The sequence below is a fragment of the Symphalangus syndactylus genome, chromosome 11 (assembly GCF_028878055.3).
Source record: "Symphalangus syndactylus isolate Jambi chromosome 11, NHGRI_mSymSyn1-v2.1_pri, whole genome shotgun sequence".
In the NCBI taxonomy this organism is placed as follows: Eukaryota; Metazoa; Chordata; class Mammalia; order Primates; family Hylobatidae; genus Symphalangus; species Symphalangus syndactylus.
The window spans coordinates 28,250,671-28,274,469 of record NC_072433.2 but is presented as its reverse complement, the minus strand read 5'-3'; positions in this window follow the sequence as shown (position 1 = coordinate 28,274,469).

Genomic DNA, 23,799 nt, shown 5'->3' with positions numbered 1-23,799 from the left:
CTAAGGGTAAACAATCTTTATACCGTGTAAATAGCAATGCAGATATAATAAGCAAATGATATTATAAGTAGATTGATATAACAAGCAGATTGATATAATAAGCAAATCGTGATGGGAAGAGGAGAAGGAAAAAGATATTTACACTCACAAGAGTAGGGACGATTCACCACCAGACTGGGAAGCAGCAGCCTGGGCACCAGAGTCGGCCACTGGTCCTTGCACAGATGAGGAGAGGTCTCATGAAGTTGCAGTACAGTCTAGGACCCTAGCTCTTTTTGTAACGAGTTGTTTGACATGAGGCCCAGTCATGAGCGTCCTTCACGACTGGGCTCACGGAACACAAAAAGGTCAACTTGTTTTTGCAATTGTCTGTTTTCAATAAATATATAGGAATAGATTGAAATAGAGATTACTCCAACATAGCAATGGATGAACACCTCAAGGGGCCCACACTACTTGTTCTGAGACTTGGTGACCATTGTTTGTGTCCATGTTCAATTGAGTTCAAATTTGATATTTAACTTTTCCTCCACAAGCAGCACAAAATAGATGAAGACAGTAGTAAATCCAGGACTCAAACATAAGTTTGTGATTTATAATGTAGACAAAGGCATTGTAAGGAGTTACAAGTGGTCATTTAGACATATCCTAGAATACTCTAACATCATCCTAACCAATATTACTTTCCTATCATAAGGGTTATACCACTTGCATGGAGGATCACGATGACAGTCACCCATCAGGATTTTCTTCCATTTATAAGTCCACGAAAAGCCTATGTTTTCTCTGCCTCTGAAATTGTGCATTAAAGTCTCTCAATCTGTGCTTGGCATTTGACAGGTACTCAGTATAAATCATATTTCCTTGCACTTATGGACCCTATGATTACCAAATTACCTACTTGTCAAGTAGAAAGGAGGAAAGAGAAAGGAGAAAGAAAGAAGAAGAGAGAGAGAGAGAGAGAGAAAGAAAGAAAGAAAGAAAGAAAGAAAGAAAGAAAGAAAGAATGGAGGGAGGGAGGGAAGGAAGGAAAGAAGGAGGGAGGGAGGGGAGAGAAATAAATTATCTTATTTTTCTGGTTCCTGAGACATTTCCACAAATTATTAGAAAAAAAGATCAATTTACTAGTAAAATAAAATGTAAATCTTTGCAAAAATTTTCTGTAACCTCAACATGTTAAAAAGGAATCTTTGTTCTTTGTCTCGCTCCTAATGATGATTGCCCTTAAGTCTTGGGCTGATGTTTTAAAACCAGGAATTGATTTGAATTGGACAGGAGATAACCAACATTGAACACAAGGTAAGCATTAAGATGAGTTTTTTTTCTTGGTCATATATCGTGTGTGTATAAATTACCTTCAGCACAGAGAGTTTTATTATTAATCATTTGAGCCAATAAATGTCTCATTAAATCTAACTTTCACTTATGGAGTATGCAATTGTCATTATATAAATATTATTTAATTACATAATGGCTCAACTATTAAGAAATCTGTATTTCACTGATATTTGAACCATATTCATAAAATGCTCTATTCTAAGAACTATTTGAGAATTCCATAATATTTTGATTAAAGACGGTAGTACTTTACTGATTGTATTTGGATAAGCCATGTTGTCTTTATAATAAGGTGTGTTGATATTAAAAAATGATTAAACATTTTCAAGGGAAGAGCTGCTTCAACTTCACCCACCTTTCATCTTCATATTATGAATTATACATTATTCTTTCACTTCTATATCCTCAATCCTTTTTTCTCTCTTTGTAGGCAATTATACAGTGATCCATCCATATAGCTCATGAGATTTCTCAATTTTTTATGAATGTTCGTAAATATGGAGGAAATGAGTGCAAAATTTATAGCCGGTTGGACCATGTTAATCTTTTTTTTGTGTTGTTGGGGGGATGGCTATAGTTATCACATTGCACTGTTTGAATTTAAGAGAAAATTATTTTAGGGCAGTATGGGGAGTGAAAGATGTTTAAATCTAGAAAGTCCCTTTAGCCAAGTATGTGACAAGCACCATGTAAGTGGAAGAATTTGGAAGGCTAACTTGAGTGCTTCTTTGTTTTATTTCCTGAGAGATGACAGGAGACTCAGGGTCCAGAACATGATGAATGTTGGCTGCCAGATGCAGAAAAGAAGATGAAGGGAGATGGAACTCGGCTGGGTCAAGTTTAGGGAACTCACTTTTGGAAGATGTCTGTGTTATGGGGGGCATGCAACACTCAAATTTAGTCTTATCCTAATGTAAATATCCAAGGACTACTCTCATGACAGTGGAATTCGGGCAATGGTTACACTTGAAATGCAGCTAGTGCCAGAGTGGCTTGAAGCCTGTCTCAGGCAGGAGGCAGGGATAAGAGCATACAGTCTTCCCAACTATGGCAGGACATAACCCATAATAGAGTGTGAGCTCAACCAGGACAAAGCCCTTTTTCATTCTTGGTTATCTCCATAGTGCCCAGGACAGACTCTAGAACACTAGATTTGTAGAAACAGTTTGCCAAACTGTGGATGGAGGGACGATGCAGTCAATGTCAGGGCACAAAGAGTGTATCAGTTTTGTGGGCTTGGATTTGGCACATGGTTGGGGACCTGAGGCAGACTCCTAAGGATAAGCCAGTTGTGTGGATGGTTCTAGAGTTAAAAGGAAGTGTCTTGGAATAGGGGAAGGTATATGATGATCAGAGCTCACTCAAGGGGCAAGGGGTACCAATCTTCAGTGGGTTGTGTGTCTACCATTCTCATTGACTCATTCAACAAACATCTATGGGGCACTGGCTTTAAACCAAATGCTATGTGAAGTGTTGGAACACACAAAATGTTGTGATTCCTGGTTTGGAAGAACTTTTGCCCTGGTGGAGAGAAAGACCTCCTAACACCATACACTGTAAGTCAGCAAAGGCTTAATGGCTGTGTATGGCAGGGTATTGGCAAGACTGTCTCCAGGATGGTGGTCCAGATATCTGGTATTTGAGAAAGCTGTATGCTCTCTGATGCTTCCAGACAGCCCCAGATCCTCCTCAGCAGCAGGGCTTGAACATTCTAGAAACTCCAAATTATACTGAAGGTGTTGGTATTTTATTTCTTTTTGGTAAACATTTGAATTGGCTCAGACACTATGCCAAGGGCTTTGCAAATATTTATTCATATAATCAATCCTCACGATAATACAGAGGAATAAATTCTAGCATTTTCATTTGACAAATGAGGAGGCAAGATTTCAGCATTTAAGTCATTTGCCCAAGATCCCACAAGTAGTGTTTGGGGGGATCTTACACTTGAACTCAGAAAGTTTCACTCTAAAATCCATAATCTTGAACCTTACACTGTGGAGCGCACAGTTATGACTTCAGAGAAGGGGGAGCTCAGCATGAGGTAGAGCTAGTAAGGGCTGTATGTGAACGGAGTGAGCATCTCGTGGAAAATGTAGACTTGAGTTAAGCTCACACTTGGAGAAAAGCCAGTGTAGTCTGAATCCTCAGCAGGATGAAGGTGTGAATTCAGGGCTCCACTTGTTTAGTTAAGAGCTATTTATTCAGCATCTGCAAAGCATGGCAAGCAAATCTTACACAAATGCTGATTATAAGGTAATGAGCAAGGGGAGACGTGGCTTTCCCCCGCCCAGAGCTCCCAAGCTAGTGAGAGATTCAAACAAGTCAATAGATGATTCCTACAGGAGCCATTAGGGCAAGTTCAGAACACTGAGGATGCCTAATAAGAAGGGCTCCTTAACCTCTGAGACAAGGCTGGTCAAAGGAGGCTTTCTAGAAAGAGGACAATATGAAGATAATGGCATTGGAAGAGTCTACAATAAGTGGGGAGAACGCTCTAGAAAGTTAGCAAAGGCAATAGAGGCTGGCATTTAGATGCTCCCATTTAAAGAATCCTATAAAAGGCAGCAACTGAACAGGATGGAGGGTTCAGAGAGACCCACACTTCTCCCCTATTCCTGTTCCTGGTGCTCAGAGTAGAAGCATAAGGTACCCCAGGGAACAGAGTCTTAGTAATTGTCTCTAGGAATAATATTATTGGTCACATTGGGTTCCTTAAACCCAACTCAACTTTTCCCCTATATCAGCAATTTAATAGGTTTAACTACATTGCTTTTCTGTTCCAATCTGCTTTGTGAAGGGCTTAAGAAAAGGCCCTTTATAAATCTCTATAATAATAAATTATGAACAACAAAAAAAGGGCAGCAGCATCGCCCTCCTGTTCCTCCAAGGGGAAAGCTGAGCCTAATTCATATATTCTGTTCTGTCTGGCCTTGTTTTCTTTCAAAGACAAGAGAACATCATAACCTTGAGCTATCTGGTGGAAATAAAAGATTGATGCGAACTTTACTGTGTGAAATCTGGGGTCTTTTCATCCAGATGAGAAGACAATTGAATATTATAAAAACATGTGGCGCACTTGAAGAGAACTTATTTTATTCAAGCACTAAGAACCTTCACCCTGAGAGAAACCACTTTCTGTGAAAATAAATAAATTAATATAGGCCTGCATGAAAATAGATTTCTCTGGTAGTTTTTAATCTGAGAATCTTGCAGCTGAGAAGTCCAACTGCTTCATTTTAAAAGTGCAGAAACAACCCTTGGGTTGGTAAGTAGCTCACCTAAGATCACACAAACATAGATGGACAAACTCAACCCAGAGAATTTGACTCTGGAGTCTCCTTTGGAAACCACAATGCCAGGTTATCTCTCACCTTTGAGGCCATGCTGAAAAGTCTGCCTGAGATGTCCCAGAGCACATAGAAAAGAGGGAGCACTAACACCCCAGCCTAGCTGGCTGAGTCCATCGCAGAGAAAGGGCCAGAAGAAATTGAAAATGGCTCTGATGGGAAGTTGTCCTGAGACTGTTCCATTGAGGTTCATCTCTAATTGCTGTGCATATGATAAATGAACACTGGTGTGTCTGGTTAATATGACATGGAAAGGAATGAGGCTGCCAACCTCCAAGGGTCAACATTCATTATGGTGCCCAACCCAATCCACCCCCAGTCTGGACCACTAGCACGTGGTGTCCAGTCCTGACGCTGTTTGCAAATTCACTGAGAAAGCAGAAAGTAGAGCTGGCTCAGAAGAAGTCTACATGATAAAAACCTATCTTGACTCTATCCCAGGAATAAATCATGACATAATCCGTTAGAAAAATATCTATATTTAGATTATGACAATAATTTTTAAAACTTTAGAAGATGGATAAAAGAAATAAGCTAAACCCTAACATAATCTCAAAGTTACATTAAGAAAAGCAGATTATCTAAAGCATGGATATGGGGTTAATGACCGCACTCTACTCTTCTTAGGATAAGCAACAATCATCAGTAGTATTATTTTTAATATTAACCAACTTATTATCATCATTTACCATTTTTTTTAGAGTCAGGCACTCTGCCAAGCATTTCAGATGTATTGATTCCTAATCTGAACAATCTGCAAAACAGCACTATGACATGAGTGTTTTTATCCTCATTTTTCAAATAAAGAAAACAGAGCTTGGTTGGTATTTCCAAAGCCACATGACCGCTAAATACAGAAGTACGGGGTTCAGAGTTGGTTAACTTTGAGGCTCACTTACATCCTCAATGACCTAAGCTCTTTCCACCTTTCTGCTTCACCATCCCCAGTGGGTTAGCCTGTCCCATAATGGCTGCTGCAATCCCAGGCATTAAAAGCAGAGGGTGATGTCTTGAGGCAGAAATCAGTCATTTTTTCTTTCCTCCATGGGTCTCTTATTAAAACTAAGAAAGCCTTTTAGTACAACTACTTTCATATCTCATTGAATAGAAGTGAATCCCGAAAAAGTCCTCCCAGTATGGACACATTTTAAAGCCCTCTGGATGATTCTTATGTGCAATCTGGACAGACAAGCACTTGCCAAGACTAATTTAGATTCACCTGCTGGGCCTAAGATGAGTACAGCCACTCCTGGGGCACAGGGTGCCAGACAATGACCAACACTTGGGTCATGTTGGCAAGGAAGAAGGGTGTGGCTCCCCAGTCTCCCATAGTTAGGCATGGGCTAAACGAAGTATGGGATAACCAGGCATGGGGAAACGAGTATTCCATGGGGAGCTTACATGTCAGGTAGAGTTTCCTTTTGGCCACACTGCTTTTTGAGAAAATCCTCTTTCTATGCACAAGCCTCCAAGGTTCTGGGTTTTGTGCTAGCAAGGGGGTGATTACAAAAACGTTCTCAAATCGTAGGAACTCCTGTTGTATTTTGGGAACTGTTGCTATATGGCAGGAGGAGAATGGCTTTTTCATCTCAGAGGAGTTCACTGGGCAGAAAGAAGAGTAAATCGCCCAGTTACTCTATTTCAAAACCTTTTCTAAGGCATTTATCTTAGGCAAGTGTAAACCACTTAGATACAGATTGTTTTTAGGGATCAAAATTTAACCAGATAATTTCTCTCCTTTTCTTCCTTCTTCCTCCCTTCTCCACTCCCTCCTTTGTTCCTTCCTTTCCTTTTCTTCTTTCCTTCCTCCCTACCTCCTTTTCTTTCTTCCTTCTTCCTCCATTCCTCACTCCTCCTTCCTTTTTCTTTCCTTCCTTTCTTCCCTTTCTTCTTTCCTTCCTTCCTCCCTCTCTCTCACCCTTTCTTCTCCTCTCCCCTTCTCTTTATAATGGTGAACTGAGTCCGGTGGGCCTTTCTGCTATGGACTGACAGTTCTCCCTGTCTCTACTGGGGCACCAACTTCACACATCACAGTTTGGTTAACGTGTATTATTTTTGCCAGCCTCTCGGTTCCACAAAGACAGACACTGTTATTCTTGTTTTACTCAATGTCTCTAGAGGTTAACACAATGCATGGCCCACACAAGGCACTCACTGTCCAGCTGACAAGGACCTGTTCAGTCTTCTATGGCACAGCTTTGATGGGAGAGGCCACCAGCCTAGGCTGAGGATGTTGAAGCTGCTACAGAAGCTGAGACTGCAGCACATCAGCGATTAGATGAACCTCTTAAAATAGGGTTGTGGAAGGTGATGTGAGTCACTGCCTACTTGGTATTGCCTTTGGAAGTAGAAATGGAATATAATGTGGACTTCTACTGGGAATGCCTCCTGCCCTGTTCATGTCTACCCATAACAGTGGTTCTCAAACTTGCATCAGAATCAGCTGCAAGGTTTGTCGAAACACAGATGGTACCCCTCTTCCCATTTCGGACTCACCAGGTCCAGGATGGGGACTGAGAATTTGCGTATATAACAAGTTCTCAGGTGAAGCTCATGCTGGTAGCCTGACATTTTCAAAACCGCTGCTCTATAACGTGCCCTGGAGTTTATCTAAAGAATTCACAAAGACTCCTTAGGGATTACTGGGAACCACTAAGTCCAAATATGTCTCTGAAAGGAGACCAACAACAATTTGCTGGATCTCTGAATGGACATCAAGTCTAGGGGCTGTTGCAGCTCTCAGGGACAGCCCTTCCTCATGAGTGGGGCTGGGGAAAACTATGACCAGAGGTTGGCAGAAGAGTCCGGAAGCAGGGGCTCCTCCTCTGTGAGGTCAGGGCTGTAATTTACACAAACGGTCACCCAGCGGAGACTCAGCACTGGAAATGGTCACAGTCACTCCACACAGTCTTCACCATCAAATCATTTTCAACATAGGTCCAGCTCCCTCCTGAAAACTAAGACACACTTCCCCGTGGAGCCTCCTTCTCTGTCCTAGGTTGTACATGTCAATGTTTGAGTCCTCCTTGGCCTGATCAGGATTTTCCTCTGTGCTTAACAATAGGGTATGCATTTGGGGAAAAAAAAAAAAAAAAAAAAAAAAAAAAAGGGCAGGAATTTTCACACCCTGCTGGATTTCTGAGCTAAAAATACATTCTCCCCATTGTGGAGAAACTTGACGCCAAAAACATCCAGAGCAACAACATTGACTGTCTCTCTCCAGCACTAGGGACTCCCTAAAATTGTGCTTAATTATTTCAGAGAAACAGCATGGCATGAAATTTAGGGGTTTCTGGAATGTGAGAGAAACTCCAATGCGGTTCTGGCAGCTGCCAGTCACAAAGGTATCCAGTCCAGGAGTCAAGGGCGCATCAGCTCCAACACCTATGAGGTCTGTGACATTGAGCAGGTTCTCTCTCCTCTCTGAACCCTGGGTTTCTCATCAGCAAGCTGGGGGAACTTGCAGTCAGTCTTTAGAGCCAATGTGACAAACTCCGTGAGAAAGCATTTGTGAGAAGAGTCCTTCCTTTAGAGTAGAGGAACCACCTGGAGCTGAGGAGGACATTGTGGAGGAGAAGAGATAAGAGCTCTGCCATGAAGGATGGATGGGGGACTGGGATGCCGAGAGGAGAGGTGAGTGATTATTGACCAAAGCAAGAGGCTGGAGAAAGCTTTGCAAACTCAGAGAGATGAGTGAGATTTCAGGGAGAGAGAAAAATATGCAGCTTGAGATGTAATATGGACAGTTATCTGTGGCTGATGGAGCCTCACCAGAAGCTTTTGAACAGGGAGGGACATTAGAGTCATATTTTAGAAAATGTGAAAAAGATAGAAATAGCCTAGAAGCCAGGAGTCCAGGAAGGAGAATTTGGCAAAATAGTCAGAAACACACCAGGGCAGTGGGGATGCAAAGTAGGAACCTGCAAGATATTTTAGAGGGACAGGAAAACAGGCCTATTCCTGATTAGAAATGATTTGTAATTAGCATATGCAAGTGAAGTCTTCTTTTCCCTGTGGCTGTCTCTTCCTGGAGCCGGCCTGCCCCTCATCAAACACGGGGCTTTAAATCAGCGTCGGCCCCACCTCAGTCTTGTTCCCTCTAACCCCCTTGTCACCCCTCACTGTTTTGGCTTATTGTTTGCATCCAGGCCTGAGCCCAGAGCCCAGGCTCACCCTGCCAACCACGGCCAAGGAAAAAGGAAATCCAAAAGGGAGAAAACCGCAGAGTTTTCTGTTTTCTTCTGCAGGAGAAAGCAAGGTTATTTTTGGCCCCTTTCAGTACAAATCAGATTTTTTTTTCTTTCTCGAAGCCCAGTGTCTGGCAGGCTTCAGGCAGGGGAGTGGAAATGAGAGCCCACATTTTGAATACCTTTGCATGTTTGCTCTGTGTCAGTTCTGTTTGTCTTCCTCTGCCTGGCTGTCTCTCGTGTCTCCGGATTGTTGACTTCTCCCAAATGCTGCTCTTAAGCCAAAGAAAGTAAAACCAGGACCTCATGTTCAAGGATGAGGTGCTTTGGTCAGAGGAAAAGAAAGGATAGAAAAGAAACTATCCCCCACTCTGGATCTGGCTGTGTAGCTCAAAGTACAGCCCCACTTTCAGTTCTTATTATTACTTTGGGGATAGAACTGGCCCCTGGGTCAGGTAAGACCCTGGACTCCCTGGGAGTCACACAGCTGGTGGGGCACTACCAGAACGGAAGCCAGGCTCTTCAACCCTAGGGTCACCTTTTACTCAGAGTTCTCTTCTGCCTCCTTTCTGGGTTATAAAGTTTGTCAGCGTCCACTGAGCCAGTGGAGCCAGGAGCTATGAATCCAAGCTTAACTGTCAGACTGCTCGGGTGGTTTAGAACCCTGACTGCACAAGTTACTGAAATTTCATTAACCTCAGTTTTCCTGATCTGTAAAATGGGCATATTAACAGTAAATTCTTGAGTTGTTTTGAGTGTTAAATGAGATCATCCACATGAAGACCTTTGGGAACTACCTGCAGCATGTTTAGTGAGCAGGTGTGAGTGTGTCAGCACTTGTGTGCACGTGTGAAAGCCACAGTTACATTTTCACCCAATGGTCACCCAGTTTTGTGACCCACACATGGTATTTTGAGGGAGTTGAAAATTAGTTTCCATCCTTTTCTTAGAAGATTCTTTTATGTCTTTTTCTCCTTCTTTCCCAATGGAATCTTTCACTTAAGGCAGTTCAAGATAATGTAACCTGAAAGAATGTAATATACAGCAATTGGGAAGATTTTTCTATTTAATTCCACACATCATGTTGCCTATTTTTAGTCAGAGTCACTTGTAGGTGCTATTTGCACTCTTTTTTTTTCTTTAATTATCTTTAAAGCTTTACGCTTTAAAACATAACACAGGCATGTGCACTCACAAACATATATACACACCACCTTGATGACCCTGTCTAACACTACCTTTTCTGATATCTAGTTCATCATTTTAAAAGGAAATGTTGCTGCCTGCTATATAGGAGGTCTTTCAGAAGTTCCCACTCCTGCTAACACTAAATAACAATTGATATTATAACGATAAATACACACTCTTGAATAAGCGCCTGCTACGGTTTGGGAACCTGCTTACATTACCACCAGTATTTACAAAACCCTGAAACCTATCCTCATTTTTTAAGAAAAGCAAGGCATGGGGAGTAAAGGATGGAAGTCACTCAGCTGAGATAAATAAGCAGGGCTGACAACGGAAGCCATGCCTATCTGGTTTCAAAAGCAGTGCTCTTACTGTTATGCTGAGATGCTTCTCCTTCAAGACAAGAGGGCTGTCCAAATTGTGCCCTCTGTATCCCCAGTGCTTGACACGTATTTGTTCAGTATTTGCAAATATTTGTTGAACGCCTGCATAAACAGACTAGTGTGCATGCACACACACACGCACACACACATAAGCACACAAGCACACACGCAGATTGTTGTGGCTGTTGTTTTTATGACACATATGGCTCCACACTCAGGCTTTTGTGATCATGGAGAGAGGAAGAGAGGGAGGCATTGTGCTCAGGAGACCCTGATCCTGAAGCTTTGCAGGGAGAAAGGTCTCAAAGAGCACAGGAGGCAACAGCTTTCTGAGGCACCTGGCCCCACAGAGACGTTCCAATCCTGCCTGGTTTCCATGTTTCAGAGACCACAGGGCATCCTGGAACTCATCTCCTTCTTCGAATATGAACCAATTAATTACCGCTGATATAAACAAATAGCTGGTACCTATTCACTGGTGTCCTAAATCAAATATTCCCAATTTTCCTGGACTGCAGAATAGCATGCACGAAGCACCAACTTTCTCATGATGGCTCACACTTGTCACGTTGATCCCATTAGCACTGACTGCACTGTCAAGAGAAACATGTGGGTCTGACTCTTCCAGCTTCCTTGGGACCTCTTGCCCTGATTAATGGTGGTCTGGTAAATGCATTTGACACCAGTCATAGGAAAACCTGTTTTTTTCTGGTCAGTTTAGGCTTTCTGAGGGAGTATACACTGTACAGAAATTAAGAACACTTATACCTAAGAATGTATTTGTGTGCGTGTGTGTGTGTGCATTGAAATGGGCCTTTCTATGAGCCCACTATTTCATTCATTCATTGAATGAAGGATTACTTCTCCCAGGAAAGTGTTTCCCAAACTTATCTCTGGGAAACATTGTTTATGTGGTCTGCTAATAAATTAGATTAGAACAAAATAAAAGAAAAGAACATTCCTTAGTTAAATAATTTGGGAAATTTCTGGAATAAACAAAGTTAAGCAAGTATTTTAAAACAGAATTTCTGAGTCTTTTAGAGGCTAATGTACATCATGACTGTGAAAAAGATAAATATATTATAATTAACATACTCTTTGGCAACAGGGTGTTTTCCTTCCCCAAGAACCTACCAGAGAATGAATGTACTGTACCACAATTAGGGAAAAAGAACTTCCATAGAGGAAAAGTAAGTGCACCCTAGTCCTTTATCAAAGCTTTTACACAGATGGAAGAATTTCCAGGTGACACAACATAGGTCAGTATAAAAGGACTCAGTGTGCAGATACTCTTTTCAACAGCAGCTCCCTGTATGAATTCCTCCACAACAAGCTCATATTGTCCCCATGGGCTCCATGTAGGTCTCTGCTGTGCCCTCAGATCAGCTATCTTGAGAGAGGCCTGGGACTGTCTAACCTCATGGATGGGTGGGCATTCCAGGCTTTAAGGAGCAGACCGGCATTTGGGCATCCTCACTCGAATGAGTTGGCATTTTCTGCAGCCACAAAGCTCATCAAATATAGTCCCTTCACATGCTAGTTGTAAAAAGTAGGAAGTTGCAACTAACGCTATGAGCCGAGTGACTTGAGCCACACAGCTATCGGGCCCACCCAGGAATCAAGACAGGAGAGATCTGGACCAAGTTTATTTTTCTTTTCCCTTGGAGTGTGATAGCTGGAGGAGCAGACTGCACAGGAAGTAATGCAGACACATGTGGGCCCCGAGAGTGTGGGGTTCACAGTCCATCAAGAAACCAGCCAAGCTTGACGCGTCATCCCTCCGCACTTACTCAGACATAAGGAGGGTTGCATTCCCACTGGTCTTAGAGAACAGAGAATGGACTCAGAAAAGAAAAACGTGGCCAGAAAGGATGCTAGGGCTGGAGCCCAAAAGGTTGAGGTTTGTGCCAAATTGTCAAAGAAAAGGTAAAACAATGGGAACTGTGGTACAACCTAAGAAATAAAGGGCATGGAACTGACTCTCCTTGACCTTAAATAAGACTCCTCACCTCCATGAACCTCGGTTTCCTTATCTGCATATCAAAGATTAAAAATTCAGCTGCCTTATTGATAAAGGATTATATTCACCCAGAGTTGTGATAATTAAATGATTATCCACCTATAAATTGTTATATATGCTGTTATATAATTTATATATAATATGTATTATTACATGTATAAGTAATATTCTATGCTTATTTATATTTGCTGTATGAATAACTACAGTGGAAAGCATAACAGAGCGAGACTCAGGAAGCTAAACCTTGTGTGTTAACTTGCTCCATCAGAAGCCACTTGGTGTGGTCAGATAAATTATGGCACATCCATCGAATGGAGTTTTTTGTAGTTGTGAAAAATGAGATGTATCAGTACATCTCAGTAAGGAAAACCTTTCCAAGACAGACCACCAGGAGGAAAAGCAATGTGTAGGGCCATAAGTATGGACCTTTTTTCATACAGAAAAGCATTAAATATAAATATGTACATATATAAAATGTAAAAGAAAACAAAAACGATCCTAGCTATGCATACAAATGTGCATGTCCTTTTTGGATATGTATATATTCTCTAGAGAAAATACATTGAGTACCTACAAGAGTGGAATTAGGCAAAAGAAAAGGGAAAAAGGGGCTTTCCATCTTATTTTATACTTTCCACTTTATTTCATCTTTCCACTTTATTGCATATTTATCTACATTCTTTGTATGATTACAATGCATATGTGTGTGTGCGCATGTGTGTGTATGTGCATTTCAACAACAGAAATAAAATGCATTCGAGTTAAAATACACACACACACACACACACACACACACACACACACACACACACACACACACACAAAGGCTGGCCAGACCTGGAGCTTTGAACTTCTTCCTCTGTGTTCCAGGACAGCCCAGCAGACATGGTTGTTTTTCTAGCTGGGAATAATTTCATTTTCTTGCCCTAAATACTGGGCAAAGCCCATATCCAGCTCAAAGCTGACAGACCTGGTTCAGGGGAGAACAGTTTCACCACCCACACCTGTGACAGATTTTGCTGTTTTTATGTATGGGCACAGGGGTGGGCATGTTTGCAGAGCTGTGAAAAGGGACTGACTGAACACGTCTTCAGAAAGGGGAGGAGCTGATAGTGCCTAATGAGGACCTTGGTGTGGTATAGCACTGAAATTTTAAATGCTTTAAAGTAAAACCAGAAATAAATTTAATTTCAAGTAAAATGCTGATATAATCCCTGCATAGAAGCTGGAATCTTTTGAGTGAATAGATGCTAATTTGGGGGACTGTCTTTTCCTTCACTTGCTGTAATGTGTGGAATGGTAACCCCCAGAAGGATATGTCTGTGCCTTAACACTCCTAACCTACAAACATGACTATATTTGAGAAAATAGGCTTTGCAGATGTAATTACGAATCTCAAGATGAGCTCATTTCTGGGTTATCTGGACAGACCCTAAATCCAGTGACAAGTGTTTTTATAAGACATTTGTAACAGACAGAAGAGAAGACACAGAAACAAAGGAGAAGGCTGTATGCAGACAGAGGCAGAGACTGGAGTGATGTAGCCACAAGCCAAGGAATGCCTGGAGTCACCAAAAGCTGGAAGAGGCAAGGATGAATCCCCCCTAGAGCCTTGGGGAGGAGAATCACCCTGCTGACACCTTGAACTCAGATTTCTGGCCTCTAGAACTGGGAGAGAATAAATTACTTTTGTTTGAAGTCATCAAGTTTGTAGTAATTGATTATAGCAGCTCTAGGATGCTAATACTCTTACCAAAGTGGCCTAGGTTGCTTTGGATTAATTTCCCAGAAAAAGGGGAAGATCTAAGGATACAGGAAAGGGAAAGATAGACTTCCACTCCACACCCAGAATGCCTGTAATCACACCATGCCAAACCTTCAGACAGGCCCCGGGCCCTGATCTTCCTTCTCTAAATAGCTTCTCCCAGTGCGCTCTATTGGAATATTCTGCTCTATTTTTCTTCATGGGCCTGTCATGGCCTGTGATTACGTATTTGACTTCTTTTTTTATAGTGACTATGTTCCCTGGGGAATGGGAGCTCCATGAGTGCAGGGGCCTACCAGTCTGGCCACCTCTGAATGCAGCCCCCAGAACAGTGCTTTGTATGTGGGGCACTGAGATGATCTCTGTGGAAGAAGTGAGGAGTGATGCTCTGGGCCCTGAGAAGGAAGCAGAGCGACCCCACACACAGACCCAGCCCCGACCAAACACTCAGGCCAAGCAGGAGGATATAGCAACTGCTGGAGAAGCTGTAGGACAGATCAGAAATGTTAAAAGAAAGTGGCAAGAAGTTGTAAGAAAGGAGTGGGGATCCTGAAGAAAAATGAAGAGGAAGGGACAGATGTGAGGACATTACAGGGAAGACCCAGGAGGACCAGGCCAGCAGCAGTGCTATGTGTGCTGGGGATGAAAGAGGGCACAGAGGCTTCAAGCTGGGAGCTGGCCCAAGTACATGTCAAAGGCACTGGGTCACCTGCCCCAGAAACCAGCTTCCTCAGCTCCCAAGAGAGTTGTCTGCATGACTTTTCCTCCTTTACAAGAACCCAAAGCTCATAGTTAAATTAGTTATTAGAGCTATGCATTAAATTATATGATATTATATGCTAAGTACTATTCCCATGAAAATTTTTAATAATTTAAATAATTCATATGATAGGCAGCATAATTCTCTGTTTACAAGTGAGAAAATTGAGGCTCATATTGAAGTGGTCTCAGAACAGGCAACTGGGGGAATCAAGATTTAACCCCAAATTGATTGACCTCAAAGCCTGTGCTTTCACTCTGGTCTGTGTAGCTTGCTATTGCAAAGAGTTTCATGATTTCTAGAGTAGTGCACACACAGGACTCTCATTTGACCTGAGAATTTTGGAGAATCCAGGTCAGAGGCCCCTCACCCCATTTCAGAGAACACAAAGCTGAGAGTTCAAGAAATGCAGGGGTCTTCCCCAAGGCACTGCATCTGGGCAGCTGCAGACCTGGGATGAAGAACATCAATGTTCAATGCTTATAGTCCTTTGCTTAGGATTTTAATCTGAACTGTGTCAATACACAAATGCAAGATGAGAGTAGTGGGAACAGGAAGCAATAAGGACTGGGGTGTAGTTTGCTCCAGATCTGATGCCAGCTGACCAGGACTCTTCCCCAGGGCCCAGGTCAGTGGGCAGCGATCCAGCACAGCCATCCCCAAAAGTGGCTTCCAGGAAAAATCTTACTCCCTAGAAGGGGTTGGCTACATCCATCTTGTAGGACAATAAGCTATTTTCACCAGAGAGCTACAAGGCATAAATTTAGATTTCTGAACATTTTTTATGAACCAACATGATGGCCTCTGGACACCTCTTTACAAAGCCATAAAGAGTCAGACAGCCCTTTCCAGAAACTGCACATCCACCTGTGTCCCAGATACAGCTGAGAGCCTACAGCCACATGGCAGGAAGGGCCTCCCTTTGTTTGTTGGAAAAAAAAGGAATCAATGGCCAGTGCTCTCAGTCAACCATGGGCGCCCTCTCTGTCTGTTCTGCTCTACCATCTCTTTCCTTGTGCCCTGTTACCAGGTCAAATCCTGGGATGCAGAACAAATCCTAAAAAAGGCCTACCTGGGTTCTGCCCTCAGCCCCTGCTCAGTGCCCATCTTCCTGCCTGTCTTCCCTGGCTCTCTGGGCTCCCCTCCACCACAAGGCCTTTGCATGCTGCCTCTCCCTATCATGTGCGCCTAGGTAAGCCCTAATGTTCTCAGACCCCAGTCAGCCCTGCTTCCCACCATCTAAGTCAGACTCTTTAGTTATATTTTCCTAGAACTATATTTTCTTCTGAGCACTTACCTCAGTTTGACAGGGTTTGTGTAATTATTTGATTAGAATCTGTACCCCACCCCAACTCCCCTGCAATCTTCATGAACACAAAGAATGTGCTTCCATTGCATGCTCAGAGCCTGAGAAGATGTCTAGTCCATATTCAGTTCTAAGAAAATAGTGTTAAATGAAGTTTAGCCTAAAGCTGCATCTTTACATATTTTAAGTTCAGTCTACAGATCTCTTCTTACATGGTGAACTGTAACCTAAACAGTTGTAACCTACTCTTATACCAATCACTGAGTTTTGGTCAATCAAAGGTAGACAACTGTTCAAACTAGGGTCAAATAAGGCAAACACCAAGCCGTGACTGACCCAGCTATTTCTGTACCTCACTCTTATTTTCTGCACATTGCTTTCCTTTTCCTGCCCATAAATGTTCTTCCACCGCATAGTAGGGCTGGAGTTTCTCTGAATGTATTCAGGTTCTGGGTCTGCCTAATTCATGAATTGTTCTTTGCTTAATTAAACTCTGTTAAATTTAATTTGTCTAAGATTTTACCTTTAATAACAGTTATCAAATAAATGCATGAATGAATAAATAAGTGAATCGATGAATAAATAAATGGACAACAAACAATTGCTTAGTGTAGTGGCTCTCTACCAGGGGAGATTTTGCCCCACTGCATACTTGGCAATGTTGTAAAATGTTTTAGTTTGTCAGAACTGGGAGAGGTGGTGGTAGTGCTACTGGTTTCTAGTGGATAGAGGTCATGGATGCTGCTGAACTTCCTACAGTGCACCAAACAGTCCTTCCTGCCATCCTCCCAGCAAGGAATTATCTCGCCCAAATCATGCTGAGGTTATAAAATTCTGTGTATTTGTTCCCTAGGGCTGCATAACAAAACACCAGAAACCAGGTGTGTTAAAACAACAGAACTTTATCCCCTCAAAGTTCTAGAAGCTAGAAATCCAAAATCAGGGTGTTGTCAGGGTTGGTTCCTTCTAAACCCTGTGAAGCAGAATCTATTCTACAACTCTGTGCTGGCTTCTGCTGTTTGTTGGCAATTGTATTGGTCCATTCTTCTGCTGCTAATAAAGACATGCCCGAGACTGGGTAATTTATAAAGGAAAGAGGTTTAATGGACTCACAGTTCCACATGGCTGAGGAGGCCTCACAATCATGGCTGAAGGCAAATGAGGAGCAAAGTCACATATTACATGGCAGCAGGCAAGACAGCATGTGCAGGGGAATTCCCCTTTATAAAACCATCAGATTTCATAAGACTGACCCACTATCAGTAGAACAGTAGAGGGGTAACTGCCCCCATGATTTAATTATCTCCACCTGGCTCCACCCTTGACACTTGGGGATTATTACAATTCAAGGTGAGATTTGGGTGAGGACACAGCCAAACCACATCAGCCATCTTTGGCATTCCTTGGCTCACAGCTGCTTCCCTCCAATCACTGCCTCTGCCTTCACATGGCTGCCTTCCCCATCTGTCTCGGTGCAAAGCCTCCTCTTCTTATAAGTTATTAGTCACGGAGTTTAGGTCCCACCCTAATAAACTCGTCTTAACTACAAGGCAGAGACCCTATTTCCGAATAAGATCCCCTTCATAGGTATTGGACTTAGAATATGAACATATCTTTCTAAGAGACCCAACTCAACCTGCCACACTCTGGTTTAGTGGAAAGTCAATCATATTCAAACCCCTCTCCTCAAAAAAGAAAAAAAAAAGGCAAAGAAACTTGTTTTTTCTCTTCTCTTCTCACATCTCCCCATTGTCCTGTCACTCAGCCAGATGCCTGGTTGGCTCCTCAGCCTTCCTTCCACCCTACCTCTCATCCAATCTGTCAGTCACCTGCACCTTGTCAGTTCCTTACTCTCAAAATATTTGAGAAATCTGCCTTCTCCTCTACATCAGGAGCATCGTATCAAGTGGATTATGTACATTTAATCCTCACACCAATCCCATAAGCTAGGTATTGTTATTATTGCCTTCGTTTACACATAATGAAATCAGGGATAAAGTGCCCAAGGTTATACACCTTGTAGGTGACAGAACCTGGTCATCTGATTCTACGGCCCATGCATAACCCCTGTTCTCTGGGGGGCTTCCTCATCCTCGGGTTGAAGGTCCAGTTCTCTCGTTTACTCCTCTGTTAGGAACCCAGCCCAGTGCTCTCAGAATGTGAGGGACTTGCCTCCACCACAGCTCTTTGCTCTCAGCATCTTTACTGTTTGTTTACATTCCTCTCTCCCTTCTAGACTATGAGGGTTTTCAGGGAAGATACATACAATGTTTATTTCATCTCCGTATCCCAAGCCCAATACCTGCCCTGGGGCCTGGCACTCACAACCAGTCAATGTCAGTTGAGTAAATGAATGCATTCATAGCTTCAACAATCTAGACTAGAGACATCCCCTTTGTTTATACTAGAATTTTCCAGGTTACACTGCAATAAATGCAATACAGCACTACGGCTCTGTCAGAAGAGATCAGAAAGTGAAACAAATTTTAAAGAAAGAAAAAGATTCCGTAGTCAAATTACCCTGGACAACTCTAGATTAACCAACACTAAAGACGTTTCAACCTTCCTGCTGGACTTCACAGAGCTTTAAATATTCTAATTTGCTTTTAGACTTTTTGGAAGACAGGTGGTTATCCAGGTATGCAGAATTATTTTATTAATCAAGAACACTTTTTAAAACTTTATTTGAAAGATCTCAAGAAATACCAACCATAGTTGGAGTATGCTGGGGTGCACCGTGGTCCCTCCTGGACAAAGAGGCCTCCCTCAAGGTTAAGAGGTGTAGGGGCTTCCCTCTGGAGCTGGAGATGCCATCACTGGCCAGCTAGGATGATTCTTCTCTCCCGCAGATCTCAGGTCTGCACCTACCATGTTCCTGCGTCACTTTCATTTTTGTTTTTGGTTGATTTTCTCACTCTCATTAGAGCCTGTATTCCCTGTTTCCATCCCGAGCTGAAAATGAAAGTGGATGGCCTAAAGCTCTCTGAACCTCATTAACCTCCACATTATCTCAGGGAAATTATGCCAATTATCACACCGGGGCTCAGGATTGAAAAGCTACCATGTCTGGGCCGACGGTGATGGATGCTACCAATTTAGAGAGAGGAGGGACAGCTCCTCATGTGGTGAAAGAATCATTTGTTTTGCCAAGAGAAGCTTTCCTGTGGCAGACACAGAGTGTGGCTGACAGGGAAGTGCTCCTGGCGTCCTTTTGTAAGCGACCCATTCTGAGCACAATTTTAAAAAAATAGCGCGTGTTGGTTAAGCTTGCTTTTTTATTGTCTTAATACAGAGAAGAAAAAAAAAACTAAACATATAAAAATGGCCCGTAATCCCCCTACCCAGTGATTTCTGTTGACCTTTAAAACCAATCAAAATGAAAGTAATACAATATAGGTAGGTCTAGACAATTCAAAGAGTTCAATAAGTAACAAAGCCAAAGTAAATATCTTCCACTTCCTTTTCCAAGTCCAATCTCTTAACAACTAATAGAGTTTTGTGGTTCCTTTAGAAACAATCTAATGGTGGAACATCAGGGCTGAGAGCTGTGGCTCTCAGATATGAGGGGACATGGAAGTCACCTGGATTTGCTAAACGGAAGGTGGCCTGGCATCTGCCTCAGAGATTCTGATTCAGCTCGTCTGGTAGGGAGTTTCTCAGGTCACGCTAAAGCCCAGCTTGCTTCCCAGCTGTGTGATTTTGAAGAAGTTACTCAGCCTCACTTTGCCTTGTTTTTTTCCCCCCCATAAAATGGGGCTAAGAAGAGAGTTGTGAGAATTAAGTGAATTAAAATGGTAAAAAGGCTCTGCATATTAAGAACCATGTAATTTTGCTATTTAGCATATACCACCCTGTAAAAATCCTATATCCAACTACCATTTATGCTTTTTAATGTTAGTTAACAAAAGGATAATTTTATAAACACTTCAGTACTATGTTTGTTCACAATAATTTTTCATATATTTACATACAGATCTATTCAGTCTTTGTGCTTAACACGAAATCATAGTTTAGATGTATTTTCTGGAAGACATGCTAGTCTTCTGTAAGTGACCACACTAATTGTTTATTCTTTATTTTGTTTTATTTTTTATTTTTATCTTTTATTTGCAGTTCAGGCATACATGTACAAGTTTGTTATAGACAAAGTGCATGTCATGGGTTTGGTGTACAGATTATTTCATCACTCATGTAATAAGCATAGTACCTGATTAGTTTTTTGATCCTCACCCTCCTCCCACTCTCCACCCTCAAGTAGAGTCTAGTGTCTGTTTTTCCCTTATTTGTGCCCATATATACTCAATTTTTAGCTCCCACTTGTAAGTGAGAATATGTGGTATTTGGTTTTCAGTTCCTGTATTAATTTGCTTAGGATAATGGCCTCCAGCTTCATCCATGTTGCCGCTAAGGACATAATCTCATTCCTTGTTCTGGCTTCATAATATTCTATGGTACATATGGACCATATTTGCTTTATCCAGTCTACTGTTGATGTACCAATTGTTTTCAGGTACTAGCTAATCTAAGAAGTGCAGCAAGGGATATCTTGCATATATCTGACAAACATTCTATGAGTATATTCAGAGTTGAAAAATTCAAAGTTAAATATACATTTTGGGGAAGGTTACTTTTGTTTCTAAGCCTGGGTCTACCAAAAATCCTGATGGGACCTACAGGCAAATGATGTTTTCCCCATGGAGTTTGTGGTCTTCATCTTTAAAATGAGGGTGAGAAAGCAAGCAAACAATGTTGCCATACTGAGTCATATGTTCATAGCAGGAAGCAAGAAGCTGAGGATCTAGAATCAGTTAAAGTGTGCTCCCTATACACAAGGAACCTTGGGTCCTCAAGGGTCCTCAACCCACCCCCACAAGGGACCCAGGGTTCCTTGTGTATCCCGGCAAATAGGTGTACTGTAGGCAAATAATAGAGTAATGCAGGAAGATAAAAGATTGCACAAAAAGGGAGTGAGGCGCGTAGAAGGGGCCAGGAAAGGCTTCAGGGGGAAGGAGTGGATGTGTTTTGCAAAGTGAGTGGGAATCACAGGATGATTAAGAAGGAAAGGCATTTCAGAGAGAAAAATCAGTATGTACAAGAGCCCAGAGGCTTGGTAGCACCTAACACAGCACCTAATATAAGATGGGCACTCACAGAGTGTTAGTGTTAGTTGAATGCAGTCTTGGCCCTCGAGGGGTGTATGACACAGAGAAAGCTAGTGTCTTAAGCTCTCTTTGATCCAACTAAAGACCAAGAATCTCTTCAGACAGGGCTGCCACATCCTAACGTGAGATTTTAGGTTTGTGAATAGCTTAGTAAATTTTTGATGAATTCACATAATCAAAGACAAGATTTGTCCTCTTATACCTCTAAAATCACCAGGTTGGAATATAAATATAGAAAAAACTTTCAGATAGACCTTGGCCTTGCCTGCAACATCTACACCCTTGGTGCAAGCCCCAGGATTCTGAGTGCAAATTGATCATAGCCGCTTTCTTCTACCAAGATTTCATTCCCTGGGGGACAACCAGTGGACATCACTTTAGCTCCCACTGCCAGCTCAGAAAGTCTGTTAATACCATCAATTGAAACCATGTAAACACACAAAGCCTTTCAGTTGAAACATTTCAATTTTGCAAGCTTTTTGCTCAAATGGTAGAAGAAAGGAAAACATGAATCTGAACTCTAGGGGACATTTGATACTGGTTGTTTCAAGGGACAGAGTGCACTGAGGTAGGCTGCTCTTCAAATATTTCCAAAGATGCAATGGAACACTTCACATCAGAAAGGTGATGTTTTATTGTTACAGTTTGCAGTTGGTTTCACACAAGGGCCATAGTGAGTCCACAACATGGTCCACTGTCATGGAATAAAAGCAGCCGATATAGTCTTCAAGTTGACCCCAAAACATTCCCAAGCCAACACCTCCTTCAAAGGAAGCTGGGAAAGAAGGTCTTTAACTCTAATTAATCTGCTCCATGATCAGTTTCCTAATCGATAACAAGCAAGCAGGCCCTTCCGACCCTGCAGTTTCCCAAGATAGATTTAAAGGGAGAAAGACTGACTTGAATCCAAACTCTGCCACATTCTAGCCATGCAACTTAGAGAAAGTGAGCCAACCATACTGAGCCCCAGTTTCCCTCTCTACAACATGTTGATAATGTTGGGAGAATTAAACAGTAGCATTTGTGGAAAGGTCCAGCTCAGAGGCTCAATCATAGACAATTTCCGCAGTGCCCTCAATGCTACTGGAAAAAAGAATTACTTTATATCCTTTTTAGAGGTGGGATGGCCTACAAGCTTGTCCCTTAAGTTTCACTGATATTCTACCATATGTACTAATAAGAGGTGGGAAAAATAAAGTGACAGAATTAGTTAGGACTTTTTTTTTCCAGTTAAGGCTATACCCAACTTGAGCTGGCTTAAGAAAAAATGCAGGTGATATATTAGAAATAGTGAAGCTCCATAAAATGATGGGATGAAAATTGCAACTGAGCCTAGGGAAGGGCCTGGAAACCAGGACAGAAAGTCATAAGTAAACCTGATAAATGGCTGTCTCCAATTTATACTCCTGCTTGGTCTTGATTCATTGTTTCTTCTCTGTTTCCTAACAGCATTTCTCTGCTCCCAATTCTCATGGTAGAATATATGGCCCCACAATTCCTGTCTTCACCTGTTAGAGGACCAGTCAGAACCCAAGACCATCAATAGTTAGAAAATAGAATCTGAGGCCGGGCGCGGTGGCTCAAGCCTGTAATCCCAGCACTTTGGGAGGCCGAGGCGGGCGGATCACGAGGTCAGGAGATCGAGACCATCCTGGCTAACACGGTGAAACCCCGTCTCTACTAAAAAAAATACAAAAAATTAGCCGGGCGTGTTGGCTGGCGCCTGTAGTCCCAGCTACTCGGGAGGCTGAGGCAGGAGAATGGCGTGAACCCGGGAGGCGGAGCTTGCAGTGAGCCGAGATCGCGCCACTGCACTCCAGCCTGGGCGACAGAGAAAGACTCTGTCTCAAAAAAAAAAAAAAAAAAAAAAAAAAAAAAATAGAATCTGATTCTTCCAGTGTGAGGCTACGCTCGCTCTCATCAGCAGGTGGATAGAGCCATAGAGCATAAAAATGGCTATTAGGGGACTCTTGTGCATCATGGTTATAAGGTAGAAAGACTCTAAGTTTTAAGAACAGGTTGATACCTTTAGGAGAGACGAAAAGAGAAGAGGCGCACCTTCAGTAGTTGACTAAATGTTGCTCAGTTCCTGCCCTCTATAAAGTAATGTTGAAGGCACAGAGGTATACATCTAGCTTTGTAGAAGCAACAATTTTATCTATTTTTTTCTTCTTTCTCTTTTTTTCATAAGTTATTTGGGTACAGGTGGTATTTGGTTACATGAGTAGTTTCTTTAGTGGTGATTTGTGAGATTTTGGTGCACACATCACCTGAGCAGTACACATCGCACCCTATTTTTAGTCCCTTATCCCTCATCCCTCTCCCACTCTTCCCAAGTCC